General features: G+C 47.7%; 1 long non-coding RNA gene across 2 annotated transcripts in view; it reads right to left on the bottom strand.

Moving 5' to 3' along the window:
- The window catches only part of LOC110260650, a 43,709-nt gene that overhangs the window by 16,070 nt on the left and 12,505 nt on the right, over positions 1–15,134 (bottom strand). Inside the window, exon 1 of one of the 2 annotated variants that reach the window (XR_002343908.1) lies at positions 4,103–4,520. The exons of the other annotated variant lie outside the window; for it this stretch is intronic. This is a non-coding gene — a long non-coding RNA (uncharacterized LOC110260650). Of the gene's footprint in view, positions 1–4,102; positions 4,521–15,134 lie in introns of those variants that run through there. 2 annotated transcript variants of the gene reach the window in all.

Genomic DNA, 15,134 nt, shown 5'->3' with positions numbered 1-15,134 from the left:
AAACAGAACTAGACTCACAGTAATAGAGAACAGGCTTGTGGTTGCCAAGGGGGAGGGAAGGACTGGGAATTTGGGATCAGCAGATGCAAACTTATATAGGATTGCTACACAGCAAAGTCCTACCGTACAGCACAAGGAAATATACTCAATATCCTGTGATAAACCATAATGGAAAAGAAGATAAAAAAGAATTTTTATATATATGTGTAACTGAATCACTTTGATACACAGCAGAAATTAACACATTGTAAATCAACCATACTTCAATACAATAACAAATTAAAAGATCATTGATAGCCCTTAATATTATGGTATACGCCAGCAAGGTGGGTGTTATCGCCCTACTGGCAGGGTAGAAAGTGAGGCTTAAGGGGGTGAAGGGGCGCCTAAGGTCACAAAAAAAAGGGCCAAAACCAGGACTGAACCCAGAATCAGGTTCTCTTTCCAGCAATTTCCATGCTGCTCTCCAAGAGAAGCTTAACTCATTGGGTGTGGCTTCCAAAGGTTGTGCTACTGGTTACAGGTCAGACGCCTGGGTAGAGGCCAAGTTCACCACTCCCGGAAAATATAAGAGGCTGCCTCTACTCTCTCCCGGGCCCGTGACTGTCTTCTCTCCCCAGCTCCACTGTCCAGTTTGATTCAATGTCCGTTTGCTGGGCACTGACTGGACACATGGCTGTTCCCTCTCTCTCAGCCCGGAACGCTCTTGATTTTTCATGGTGCCCTCCCTACTCCGTTCAGGTCCCCCCCAAATAGCACCTCATACAACAAGCCCTTAATCTGAATGAGAATAAACACCCCTCTCCAAGGCAGCTCCTTTCTCCTGCTTTAGCTTTCTTCAGGCATGTGTTACAGCCTGACAAATTATACACTGCGCTAAATGACCCACTTACTCTTTGTCTTCACTAAAACATAAACTCCAGGAGAGCAAGAACTTGTAAGGCTGTATCCCTGCTCTATCCCCAGTGCCCAGAACAAGTGGCTGGCACAGAGGAGGTGCTCAGTAAATGATACTGGGCCCCGGCTGCAGAGCTAGGCTGATGAACCAATGGGGACTGGGGGGACAATTTTAGTCGACTCATGTGCTCTTAGCCAAGCACAAAGCAAGTGCCCTGGAAGCACAGAGGAGGCAGAGATCAATTCTCACTATTGGTTAAGGAGGGGGAGGCTTCTGAGTGATCCTTGAAACTGAGTGGAACTTCAAAGATGAGCTGTAAGGAGGGGTTCCCATCGTGGCTCAGTGGAAATGTATCTGACTAGGATCCATGAGGACGCCGGTTCAATCCCTGGCCTCAGTAGGGAGGGGATCTGGCATTGCCAAGAGCTGTGGTGTAGGTCACAGACACCACTCGGATCTGGAATTGCTGTGGCTATGGTGTAGGCTGGAGACTACAGCTCCGATTTGACCCCTAGCTTGGGAACCTCCATATGCCGTGGGTGCAGCCCTAAAAAGACCGAAAAAAAAAAAAAACATTAAGGACAAAGATGGAGCTGTAAGGAGAGAGAGTGTCCCATGCAGAGGGAGAGGTGAGGGCAAAAATGCAGGGGCCAAAAAGTTGGTGGGACACATGGAACAATCAATGGGCTGTAACTTCAGGGTTGACAGGCAAGCGGGCAGATAGCTCCCGCGGATCACAGAGGGCTTTGAATGCCTGGCTAAGAAATTTGGAGTTTATAAGTCTCTGATAGTGTCTTTTTTATTTCTTTTTAGGGCTGCCTCACAACACATGGAAGTTCCCAGGCTAGGGGTTGAATCGGAGCTGCAGCTGCCAGCCTACACCACAGCCACAGCAACATTGGATCCAAACCCGTGTGACCTAAACTGCAGCTTGAGGTAACGCTGGATCCTTAACCCTCATAGCAAGGCCAGGGATCAAACCTGCATCCTCACGGAGACTACACGGGGTCCTTAACGTAGCTCACTGAGCCACAACGGGAACTTTCCTTATAGTGTCTTAAAATCTATCCATCTATTATCTATATCAATTTCTACCTACACACACATATATGTGGAACACATACATACATACACACACCGTAGGAGCCTATTAAAATATAAATTTAAGTTAGAACACACCCTCATACCACGCACAGAAGTAAACTCAAAATGGCTTAAAGACTTAAATATAGGGAGTTCCCGTCGTGGCGCAGTGGTTAACGAATCCGACTAGGAACCATGAGGTTGCGGGTTCGGTCCCTGCCCTTGCTCAGTGGGTTAACGATCCGGCGTTGCCGTGAGCTGTGGTGTAGGTTGCAGACGCGGCTCGGATCCCGCGTTGCTGTGGCTCTGGCGCAGGCCTGCGGCTACAGCTCCGAATAGACCCCTAGCCTGGGAACCTCCTTATGCCGCAGGAGCGGCCCAAGAAATAGCAAAAAGACAAAAAAAAAAAAAAAAAAGACTTAAATATAGACATGACACCATAAAATCCCTAGAAGAGAAGATAGGCAAAACATTCTCTGATATAAATCATACAAATATTTTCTTAGGTCAGTCTCCCAAGGCAATAGAAATAAAAGCAAAAATAAACAAGTGGGACCTTGTCAAACTTATAAACTTTTGCACAGCAAAGGAAACCATAAACAAAAAGAAAAAACAACATACAGACTAAGAAAATATTTGCAAAGGATGTGATAGACAAGGGCTTAATTTCCAAAATATATGAACAGACATATAACTCAACAGCAACAAAAACAACCCAATCGAAAAAATGGATGGAAGACCAAAATTGACATTTCTCCAAAGAAGACATACAGACAGTCAACAGGCACATGAAAAGATCCTGAACATCGCTAATGATCAGAGATATGCAAATCAAAACTACATTCTCACACTGGTCAGAACGGCTATCATTAAAAATGTCTATGAGGAGTTCCTGTCGTGGCGCAGTGGTTACGAATCGACTAGAACATGAGTTGCGGGTTCGATCCCTGCCCTGCTCAGGGTAACGATCCGGCGTTGCGTGAGCTGGGTGTAGGTTGCAGACGCGGCTCGGATCCGCGTTGCTGTGGCTGCGTAGGCCATGGCTACAGCTCCGATCAACCCTAGCCTGGAACTCCATATGCGGGAGCGAAAAATAGCAACAACAACAAAAAAAGACAAAAGACAAAAAAAAAAAAAAAAAAAAAAAAAATGTCTATGAGTAACAAAAGCTGGGGAGAGTGTGGAGAAAAAGGAACCCTCCTACACAGCTGGTGGGAATGTAAACTGATGCATCCACTATGGAAAACAGTATGGAGTTTTCTCAAAAAACTAAAATTAGAGGTGCCATATGATCCAGCAACGCCACTCCTGGGTTTATATCCAGATGAAACTATAATTCGAAAAGATAGATGCACCCCTATATTCATAGCAGCATTATTTACAATAGCCAAGACATGGAAGCAATCTCAATGTCCATCAACAGAGGAATGGATAAAGCAGATGTGGTATATGTACATGATGGAATACTACTCAGCCATAAAAAAGAATGAAATAATGCCATCTGCAGCAACATGGATGGACCTAGAGATTATCATATTAAATAAGTCAGAAAGAGAAATACAAATACCATATAATAACACTTTTATGTGGAATCTAAAATATGACACAAATAAACTTATCTATAAAACAGAAACAGACTCAGAAATCAAAGGAGAAAGGGTGTGTGGGAGGGATAAACTAGGAGTTTTCAACTAGCAGATACAAACTGCTCTACATAAAATGGATAAAACAACAAAGTCCTATTGTACAGCACAGGGAACTATATTCAATATCCTATAATAAACTATAGTGGAAAAGAACATGAAAAAGAATATGTGTATATTTGTATAACTGAATCACTTAGCTGTATAGCAGAAACACAACGTTGTAAATCGACTATGTACTTCAATTTTTAAAAAGCATAAATCTAAAAAAGTATATTTAAAGTGAAAATTATATATAAAATTAAAACTACACATACACATACACATGTGTGTGTGTATATGTTTTAATAGGTTCCCAAGGTTCATAGCTTAGGCATAAAAGGTTTTAAGATAAAAATCTCCCTACCAGTCCTGCCCTCCCCCAATGAAGTAACTCATGTTACTGTGTTTTACGTCTTGCCCCAGCAGACTGACGCACAGGGAGGCCGCACTTGCAGAACAGCAGTAAACGAGTTATAGATGGTTCTCGCCTCTGACCCACAAACGACGCCTCGCCTCTTTCACCGCAGCCGGTGGTCCTCCCACCCTCTCCGGCCCGGAAGTCCTGCAGGCTCCACCCACTGCCAGGTGGATGGATGAAGCCTGCCCACTTCCGTCGCGTGAACCAATCGAGAACGTTTATGCAAATAATCAACTCCTGCCGCCTCAGGGATTCTGGAGACGCAACAGGTTTGCCAGGTTCCCATTCTGACCGAGCTGGGTGAGAACTGCAAAATTTCTGCCAAGGGCCAAAAGAACTTGGACTGCCTGGGATTTGGGAGCTGGAGAAATAAGGATCAGGGCATACATGGAAGGCTGAAGTGAGATTGACGGCACTGAATCGCAGAAACTGAGGCTTGAAGGGTTGCTGGGGGTCATTTCGTCTCACCCCGGGACTGACACTTTCCCTTCCTCATTCCCCGTGATTCCTGCCAGGTGCTTATCCGGGCCGGTGAAATCACTCCCTGCAGACGTGCCCCAGCTGACGTGAAAACAGGACGCGACTTCGTCAGAAGGAGCAAATCAAAGATTTCGCTCCTGGGGGTGGGCGGTGGGGGGCGAGGGTAGCCCCCGCAGAGGACCAAAAGTAGGCGCAAATCCTGCCTCTCGTATTTCTTATCTGTGTGACTTTGAACGCTCCACCTCAACTTTGTGAGACTCAGTTTCCTCATCTGGAAATGCGGAGTGATAACACGACCCTCTTAACTTGGATGTGAGAATGGAAGGGCTAGTCGGATGGAAAACACAAGGGGGTTCCATCTCTGCCAGCCTTAGTGCTTGACGATTTAAAAAGTATCCCTTTGAGGTTAGACCAGGGTTCTAGTTTTCCTAGTTACTTGTGATACTGGCCTTGGGCAAGTTACCTTTACCTCTCTGACTCTCACTTTCTTCAATTCTTTTTTTTTTTTTTCTGGATAGGCAAGAAATAGATTTATTGATAGAATTCTGTGAGAGATGCAAGTGGGCAGGCAAAGAGGCTCTGCCCCCACTTTCTTCACTTCTAAAGTTAAACATCCCGTGGGCTGTTGTTAGGTTTAACCCAGTTAAAGTTTATAAAGCACTTGGAACAGAGCCAAGCCATGTGTGGTAGCGAGAGCCATGGGTCCTCCTGGAACCTCAGTTTCATCATCTGTCTTTTGGATACAACCATCAGGTCCTCCCTGTATGCTTCACAGGATTGTTATGAGGCTTAAATATCTTGTGACAACAGTTTATAAATAGAAAAACATTACACCAATGGTAATTCGTGATAATACAAGGCAGCCAGCACATTGGAAAAAAACATGACGTTGGCCCTGACTCTGCCTTTTATTCTCTGTGTGACCTTGGACAAGTGATTTCCCCTGTGGAAAGGTCAGTTTCCTCTCCTGTAAAATGCCACCTTTATGGGGCCATTGTGGACACTGGGAAGATGGTGGTAGTGGTGTGGGAAGTGCTGCTTGCGCCCAGAACACAACAAATTTAAAAAACAGTACCTATCATTACTAGCATGTTTTTCTTTTTTTCTTTCCTTTTCTTTTTTTTTTTTTTTTTTTTTTTTAAGAGCTGCACCTGAGGCATATGGAGGTTCCCAGGCTAGGGGTCCAATCAGAGCTGCAGCTGCCAGCCACAGCCACAGCCACAGCAGTGAGGGATCCAAGCCGTGTCTGTGACCTACACCACAGCTCACGGCAACGCCGGATCCTTAACCCAGTGAGTGAGGCCAGGGATTGAACCCAAGTCCTCATGGATACTAGTTGGGTTCATTAACCACTGAGCCAGAATGGGAACTCCTCTAGCAAGTTTTTCTTTAAATTTCCCCAGATTCTGTTTCTGGAGCAAAGGACCGAGAGACAGGGGTGAAAAATGACTTGCTTCTCACTGTCCATCCTTCTGTATCTTTTGACTTGTATGATTTACATTTAAAAATTAAATTAAATACAGCAGAAATTGAGAGAACATTGTAAATCAACTATACTTTAATGAAAAATTAATTTAAATAAAAGATGGAAATAATGCACTGTGTCTATAATAAACAATAGCAATCAAAACATAATAAACATTTAAAACTGAATTTTAATCTCACGGGTCAAGGCCTTGTCTGGGGTAAGAAGATGCCCAAAGGCAACTTATAACCTGATACCCACAGGGGCCAGAATATACCATGGACAGGCAGAGTCATGCTTTTTCCTAAGATCATGGGGAAAACTTCCAAATCCAGCCAGGGGGTCACCTCTGAAGGGACTGACCACCCATTGGTGTAAACATTCTCAAAGCCATTTGCAGTCATGTTCTATGGAAGGAAATGACCTCGATTTGGAAGCCCGAGGCATGCATTTCCCTTGGCATTGGAGGTATTCAGGCCTCTGGGTGACTCATCTTCCCTGCTGGGCTTGCCCTCCAACCCAGATTAGGTGGAACACCTCATTTGGGAGCAAAAGTGCTCTCTCGACCCTAAGGCCTTACGTGGACACCCTCTAGCCCCGGCCCATCCAGCCAATCCACACCCAGACCTCTCCAAAGCCCAGGATGCCTCTGGCCTTGGACAGCCTTCCTGCTTCCGCCCCTGGGGCCACAGTCTGAACGGACCAGCGCAGCTCTACACAGGAGGCCCCCATTCGGCAGACGAAGGAGGGCAGCTAGACATCACGGCCCAAGCCCACGTTGTCCCCGGTGTCTACTGTCACGTCTTTGCTGCCTGTGGCAGTGATCTGACAGCTCCGGTTGTCCTTCACAAATGATGAAGGCAGGCAGGAGAGAGACTGACCTTTGGGGCATGGGCTTTAACTGCCTCATCCTGGAAGTGACCCATGTCCCTGTCACACAATCTCAGGGCCAGAACTCCTTGGTCAGGGCCCCACTCAAGCGAAAGCGAGCAGGCCAGTGCTGGGGAGAAGCATTGGGGGAGCATCGCCGTGTCTGCCACGTTCTGCCTGTTCAGCCTTTTGGCCGATATTAATTGACTCTGGAATCAGAGAACATTAGAAAGAGAGAGCCCTTGGGACTCACTTCATCCAAAAAACAAATCAGAATCCTTGGAGGTTGTCATCCAAAACGCCGAATCCTTGGTCCTACCCCAGACCCACTGGATCTGATAGTCTAGGACAGGAGGCCAGGAATCTACATGATTCAAAGCTCACCAGGAGATCCCAGCAGCAGCCAGGCTGGGGACCTACTGATAGAGTCAAACCCCATTTTGTTTTATTTGATTTTATTTTTGCAGCCACACCTGCAGCATATGGAAGTTCCCAGGCCAGGGACTGAATCAGCTGCAGCTACCAGCCTACACCACAGCTACAGCCACACCAATGCCAGATTTGAGCCACATCTGCAACCTACACCACAGCTTGCAACGACACCAGATCCTTAACCCACTGAGCAAGGACAGGGATTGAACCTGCAGCTTCACAGAGACCTCGTCTGGTTCTCAACTCACTGAGCCATAATGGGAACTCTAAGCCCCCTTTTATAGAAGAGGAAACTAAGGCTCAGAAGAACAGTGGCTCTGTAAGGGCACATAGAGAAGAAGAGTCAGAGCTTGGACCAGAAATCTAGGCTTCCTGACCCAGGCTCTTAACACCTGTAGTGTCACCTGCAGTCTCTGCCAAACCTGGCTTCTGATCACAGCACTCAGTTCTCTTTCAGGGAGACACCAGTTCCTGTGGCTCCAGTGGGGTGGCCCACCCAAGTCAGGGGTGGGCACAAGACGAAGAACTAACCAATCAGGATCTGTTTCGAGATGGTCAGAGATCAAGTCCAGAAAGTGGGAGGCAGCCCCAGGATGTTTGCTGGAACTCCTTTTTTTTTTTTTTAGGCCCACACCCATAGCATATGGAAGTTCCCAGGCTAGGGGTCGAATCGAGCTGTAGTTGCCACAGCCACAGCAATGTGGGATCCAAGCCGCAACTGCAACCTACACTACAGCTCATGGCAACACCGGACCCTTAACCCATTGAGCAAGGCCAGGGATCAAACCTGGGTCCTCATGGATACTAGTTGTGTTTGTTCACTGCTGAGCTACGTTGGGAATCCCTTTGCTGGAACTCTTCAGAGAAAGAAGCCCTTTCCACCAGGTTGCTACCTGGTTTGCTGTGAGCCTGGAGCAGCTGACTGTCTTTGCATATCAACAAGTGCTGGAGGGTTGTGGAGAAAAGGGAACCCTCCTGCACTGCTGGTGGGAATGTAAACTGGTACAGCCACTATGGAGAACAGTTTGGAGATACCTTAGAAATCTACACATAGAACTTCCATATGACCCCGCAATCCCACTCTTGGGCATATATCCAGACAAAAGTTTCTTTAAAAAAGACACATGCACCCACATGGTCATTGCAGCACTATTCACAATAGCCAAGACAGGGAAACAACCCAAATGTCCATCAACAGATGATTGGATTAGAAAGATGTGGTATATATACACCATGAAATACTACTCAGCCATAAAAAAGAACGACATAATGCCATTTACAACAGCATGGATGGAACTAGAGACTCTCATACTGAGTGAAATGAGTCAGAAAGACAAAGACAAATACCATATGATATCACTTATAACTGGAATCTAATATACAGCACAAATGAACCTTTCCATGGAAAAGAAAATCACGGACTTGGAGAGTAGACTTGTGGCTGCCCTGGGGGAGAGGGAGGGAGTGGGAGGCATCCATCAGGAGCTTGGGGTTATCGGATGCAACTTGGAATGGATTTACAATGAGATCCTGCTGAGTAGCGTTGAGAACTATGTCTAGATACTTATATTGCAACAGAACAAAAGGAGGGAAAAAAAAATGTATACATGTACGTGTAACTTGGTCCCCATGCTGTACAGTGGAAAAAAATAAAATAAAATAAAATTTTAAAAGATTTGCTTGTGATAGAGAAAGAAAGGAAGGAAGGAAGGAAGATACCACACCTGTGACCCTAAAAAAAATAAGAAATAATAAAGGACTTCATACCAATAAAGTGCTCAGAACAGTGCCTGAAACAAAGTAAGTGCTTAATAAAGTTAGCTATTATTCTTTTCCTACTAGTCACTTTGGACCCAGGCTAGATGAGAGCAGAAAAATGATGACTCTTTCTTCTCTACGTCTCTCTTTCTTCAAGTCTCAACAGCCTAAAGACACTGGACTGTGTACTTCCAGCCGCAGGGTGGGCTAGTGCAAAAGAAGACTGTCATAGCCAGGCCGAGGGGGGCTTGAACCCAGCCCCTCCAGCTGCAGCTGTGCAACTTCGGGTCAATTCCTTTACCTCTCTGTGCCAGATTTTCCTCCTCTATAAAAATGGGTAAACTACTGCCTGTCTCCCAGGTGAAGTGAGGGTTAAGAATGGAGTGCCTGCCCACTTCCGTCCCTCTCTGCAGGGATCCGTGGCGGGGCCCCAGGGCCATCCCTTCCCTCACTTCCCAGGCTGCTCCTGGTTTGCAAAGGACCAGAGAAACGTCTCCAAGGACCGCTGCTTCAGTCCACGTGACCGGGACGAGCATCCTTAACAAAAGGCCACACATCCTCCAAGGTTTGTGGAATTGCCTTCTCCCTCCTTTCGGGGCCTCTAATGGGGATCAGGGAGATGCCTAGGGTGATAAATAAAGCAGGAGCAAAAATAAAACCCAAAAAGTGTTTATTTTGGGCTGAGAGTGCATTGCTCAACACTACCCCAAGGTCTTGTGTACAGAAACCACATGCCGGGTGCTCTGGAATGTCACCAGCTGGGGCCAGGGCTCCAGCAGCTGGGCTGGGCCCCAGGAGGCAGGGCCAGGACTCGGCCCCTGGCAGTCCTCCCAGGCGCCCTGGTACCTTCGCATCCAGGAGTTTGCAACCTCTCCCACTGAAGCCCACACAGCCTGGGCCACCCTCACTGACACTCTGCCTCAGCCCCTCGCCTCTGCAGGGCCCCTCTGCCCACCCCACCCACCTTAGTCCCACTAACTCCAACTCATCCTTTTTTTTTTTTTGGCCAAACCCACAGTATGTGGAAGTTTCCATGCCAGGGATCAAACCCATGCCCTAACAGCAACTCAGGCCATGGCAGTGGTGAGAGTGATCCTTAACCTGCTGAGCCATCGGTGAACTCCACCCCCAACTCATACCTTAACCCTGTGTTTAGACACCATCTCGGCTGGCAATCCTCCGCTAACCTCACCCCGCCACCCAGACCCCCACAACTCCCCCGTTTCATCGCTGTCACAGCAATCCTGCAATGCATTGCTGGGCATTCGTTGTGTACTTGCTTCTCTGTTCTAAGCTGCAAGTGCTTGAGCGTAGGAGAGTATAATGGTGAAGGGTGTGGATTTGGAACCCAATTGCCACGGTTTGATTTCCAACTTCGCAGCCATGTGGCCCCAGCTAAGTTAATCCATCTCTTATGCCTCAGTAGCTCCTTCTGTAAGATCCTGGTGATAGGATGATAATGACAGTGTCTGCCATATGGGGACTCTGCCAGTTGCTGCATCTGTCTCTTTTGTATTCTAGAACCGGGGAAATAACCACGGGATGGGTTTTGAGGACCTACTTAACCAAGCGTGGGACAGACCTGAGCAACACTCCATTGATCACCTGACCTGCGTAAGCCCTTACTCTGATGGTGGACCACAGGGACTTTTTTTTTTTTTTTTTTTTTTTTTTTTTTTTTTGGCCATGCCCATGGCATGCAGAAGCTCCGGGTCTAGAGATCCAACCCAGCCACAGCAGTCACAACACGGGGCCCTCAACCTGCTGCACCAGTGGGGAACTCCCACAGAGGTATCTTGGGTCTCCAGGAACGACGGTCAATTCAGAGCCAGAAAAGTCTGATTATTGCCATTGCCCTAACGCGCAGTCACCCTGGCAAACAGCTGGAAGTCCCTTTGGGGAAGGGTGGGACAAAGGTGCAGAGGATAACTTTTTGACGGTATAGCGGGGTCCCTCCAAGACTCCTTACTTGTTTTAAGTTTTCCTGTTTCCCTGATCCCCACTCCCATTCACCGGCCCCAAATACGCCCGACTCTTATAAATTTCCTTTTAGGGATTTCTTGCATGTATTTTAATTTTATTTGTTTGGTTGTTTGTTTATGGCTGCACTCGAGGCATGTGGATATTCCTGGGCCAGAGATTGAATCTGAGCCACAGCTGCGACCTACGCCATAGCTGCTGCAATGCCAGATCCTTAACGCACTGCACTGGGCCCACTGCACAGGGATCAAACCTGTGTCACCAGAGACAATGCTGGATACTTCACCCTGTGCCCTACAGTGGAAACTCCCTATTTTATTTTATTTTATTTTATTTTTTGTCTTTTTGCCATTTCTTGGGCTGCTCCCGCAGCATATGGAGGTTCCCAGGCTAGGGGTCCAATCGGAGCTGTAGCCACCGGCCTACGCCAGAGCCACAGCAACGCGGGATCCGAGCCGCGTCTGCAACCTACACCACAGCTCACAGCAATGCCAGATCGTCAACCCACTGAGCAAGGGCAGGGATCGAACCCACTACCTCGTGGTTCCTAGTCAGATTCGTTAACCACTGCGCCACAACGGGAACTCCAAAACTCCCTATTTTAATTTTCGAAACCGAAATGTTCAGAGTTTCTTGGTGGTGCAGTGGGTTAAGGATCTGGTGTTTTCACTGCTGTGGCTGGGGTTGCTGCTGTGGGTTCCATCCCTGGCCCAGGAATTTCCACATACAGTAGGCATGTCCATAAATAAATAAACAAACAAATTCCTCCTTTTAAAAAATGAGAATGGAAGTTCCTGTTTCGGCTCAGTGGAAACGGACTGGTATCCATGAGGACACGGGTTCAGTCCTTGGCCTCGCTCAGTGGGTTAAGGATCCGACGCTGCCATGAGCTGTGGTGTAGGTCGCAGACGCGTTGCTGTGGCTGTGGCATAAGCTGTAAGCTCCGATTCGACCCCTAGCCTGGGAACCTCTATATGCCGTGAATGCAGCCCCCCCCCTCCAAAAAAAAAAGACAAGAAAAAAAATGAGAATGGACTGGGAGTTTGGGGTTAGTAAATGCAAATGATTCCATTTAGAATAGATAAGTAGTGAGGTCCTACTGTAGAGCACAGGGAACTCTATCCAATCTCTTGGGATAGAACATGATGGAAGGTAGGATAAGAGAGGGAATGTGTGTATATATATATGTATACACATATATATGTGTGGATATATGTATGTGGGTGTGTATATGTATATATATGACTGGGTCTCTACCCTGTATAGCAGAAATTGGCACAACATTGTAAATAGACTATAATTAAAAAACAACAACAACAACGCAAAACTTCTCTTTACTGCTTTGTGATCTACCTCTCCTCATGGCTGTATGGATGTTTTTTGCTGTTTCTTGCTGCTGCTCCATCTTTCCTAGCAGGGATCTGCCTCTAGCAATGCTGCAATGAACATCCCTGCCTGGAAACTTCCATATGCCGCAGGTGCAGCCCTAAAAAAAAGGCAAAAACAAATCTGTCTTCCTTGCTGGCTTCTAAGTCCGTGAAGGCGGCAGGCCCACCTAGAAGGTTCATCTGTGTCCTTAGCAGCCTGCTCAGTCCTTGCTACACACAAGGCACTTCCCTTTATACCTTCGAATAGCTGAATGAGCCATTCCCACGTGCAGCCCTCTTGAGCTCAAGCTTGATTCCTGGGGAGGGCAAAGGGGACCATGAGTGAGCCAAACAGGAAGAGCTGTTTACTAAAGTCTCAGAAGTCACTGGCCAAGAGGAAATTCCCTAGGGGCTCCCAGACACAGCTGCTGGAATGCAAAGGAGTGAAGGTTCCCACAGAGCCAGAGAAAAGCCAGGGGGTGCAGAGGCTGGCGTCTGCGTTTATCTAGAAAATATGGATTCTGCTGAGGTCCCAGAAGCTGCCAGGCAGAAGCCCCACAGACAGACTTGAATGTCAAAGGAAAACAGAACGTTTGCTGCTGGGGTTGGACCACGTGGACTTTTCTGGTGTGTTCATGTTCTTCTTTTTTAAAATTTGGGATAAGGAGTTCCCGTCGTGGCTCAGTGGTTAACGAATCCGACTAGGAACCATGAGGTTGCAGGTTTGATCCCTGCCCTTGCTCAGTGGGTTAACAATCCGGCGTTGCCATGAGCTGTGGTGTAGGTTGCAGACGCAGCTCGGATCCTGCATTGCTGTGGCTCTGGCATAGGCCAGCAGCTACAGCTGTGATTGGACCCCTAGCCTGGGAAACTTCATATGCCGCGGGAGCAGCCCAAGAAATGGCAAAAAAAAAAAGTAAAATTTGGGATGAGAAGCCACATGCCTCTGAACTATTCAGACCAAAAGCCTCCTGGGGGGCCCTGCCCAGAACCACTGATTGTCCTGCCCAGGGTCTGGGAGATGCTTTTCAACTTGAAGTTTCCGTTTCCTCATCTGTGAAGTGGGTACAATAACAGGGCCTACCTCACTGCCCGGGCTGCAGTGAGCACACAGTGAACAGCGACTGGATTTCGAAGACTTCTCTGAGGCTCAGGCTGGGCACATATGAGGGCCGGGAGCATGGCAGCAGGCAGGCTGCCTGGCCTCCCCATGGCCTCACTTTTCTGGCTCCCATAGGACCCTCTTGTGACTTAGGTATCTATATGGCCTCACTCCCGTAGGAACACCGAGGACAGAGTGACAAACCCGACTCCCCGCCCTCCCTCAAGGGGCCTGAAGACACCTGGGGCAAAGCGATGAGACTGCGGTGAGGGAAAACCTGAAGGTGTAAGGGAGCCGAGGAGGCCCCCACCCCAAGCATCCACCCTTCTCTGCCCCTTCCAGCTTCTTCTTGGAGCCTCACTTTTCTCATCTGCAAAATGGGACTCAAAGGGTTGCTTTCAGATTCAAATGAAAAAAACAAATGGAGGGAGTTCCCTGGTGGCCTAGTGGTTAGGATTTGGTGCTTTCACTGCTGCAGCCTGAGTTCCATCCCTGGTCTGAGAACTGAGATCCCACATCAAGCGGCTGCAGACTATGCCAAAAAAAACCAAAAAGAAGATTAAAAAAAAAGAAAAGAAAATGGACTGGTGGAAAAGAGCTTTCCAGACTGCCAACTGCATCTAAACAGACGACCAGGGCTACAGTAGGAAGGTCCAGACCTACTTAAAGAGTGATGCTTATGGTTTGAGAGCCATTTCTCCAGGGCGGTTTAAAATCCCATGGCTTGGAGTTCCCTTATGGTATAGTGGGTTAAGGATCCAGCTCTGTCACTGTAGTTGCTTTTGGGTCACTGCTTGGCTCAGGTTTGATCCCGGGCTGGGGAACCATTCACATGCTGTGGACGTGGCCAAAATCAAATTAAAAATTGAAGGTTTAAAAATAACAGGAGGAGTTCCCATCATGGCCCAGCGGAAACGAATCTGACTAGCAACCATGAGGTCGCAGGTTCAATCCTTGGCCTCAATCAGTGAGTTAAGGATCTGGCATTGCCATGAGCTGTGGTGTAGGTCACAGACTCGGCTCAGATCTAGTGCTGCTGTGGCTGTGGGGTAGGCCAGCAGCTCAGCTCTGATTCGACCCCTAGCCTGGGAACCTCCATATGCCATGGATGTGGACCAAATAAATAAATAAATAAATAAATAAAATATAAACTCGTATGGCTTAAAGAAGCTTTCTAGGAAAGAAATGATGCTCTCTGTGGATCCTTTGAGCACGGTAAGTGATGCGGGCAGTTGGAAGGGAGAGATGGGGCTCCCATTTAGTTGCTCATCTTGTTTTCTAAACTGCAAGGACCTGTGCGAGTGATGGGAGGGGCAGGAGCGGAAGCTGGTGGGACACAAGCACTACCTTCCCTTCTCCTAATATCCAGAGGCAAGGAGCTGCGGGGGTGGGGCCCAAAGCTCACGGGGTCAGCAAAGGGGTGGACAGCCTAGGCTGCCTGTAACAGCACGGAATAATACAGAGAGGTATATCCTGCTCGTGGAACCGTTCTGGGAGGTGGTCCAGGGCTGGCACAGCAGCGCACCAGTGCTGGGCACCCAGGCTCCTTCTCCTTTGTTGCTCAGCCATCACTCGGGGCTTGCTCTTATTCTCATG

The sequence above is a fragment of the Sus scrofa genome, chromosome 5 (genome assembly GCF_000003025.6).
Source record: "Sus scrofa isolate TJ Tabasco breed Duroc chromosome 5, Sscrofa11.1, whole genome shotgun sequence".
Classification (NCBI taxonomy): domain Eukaryota; kingdom Metazoa; phylum Chordata; class Mammalia; order Artiodactyla; family Suidae; genus Sus; species Sus scrofa.
This window is presented reverse-complemented; position numbering and strand designations above follow the sequence as displayed.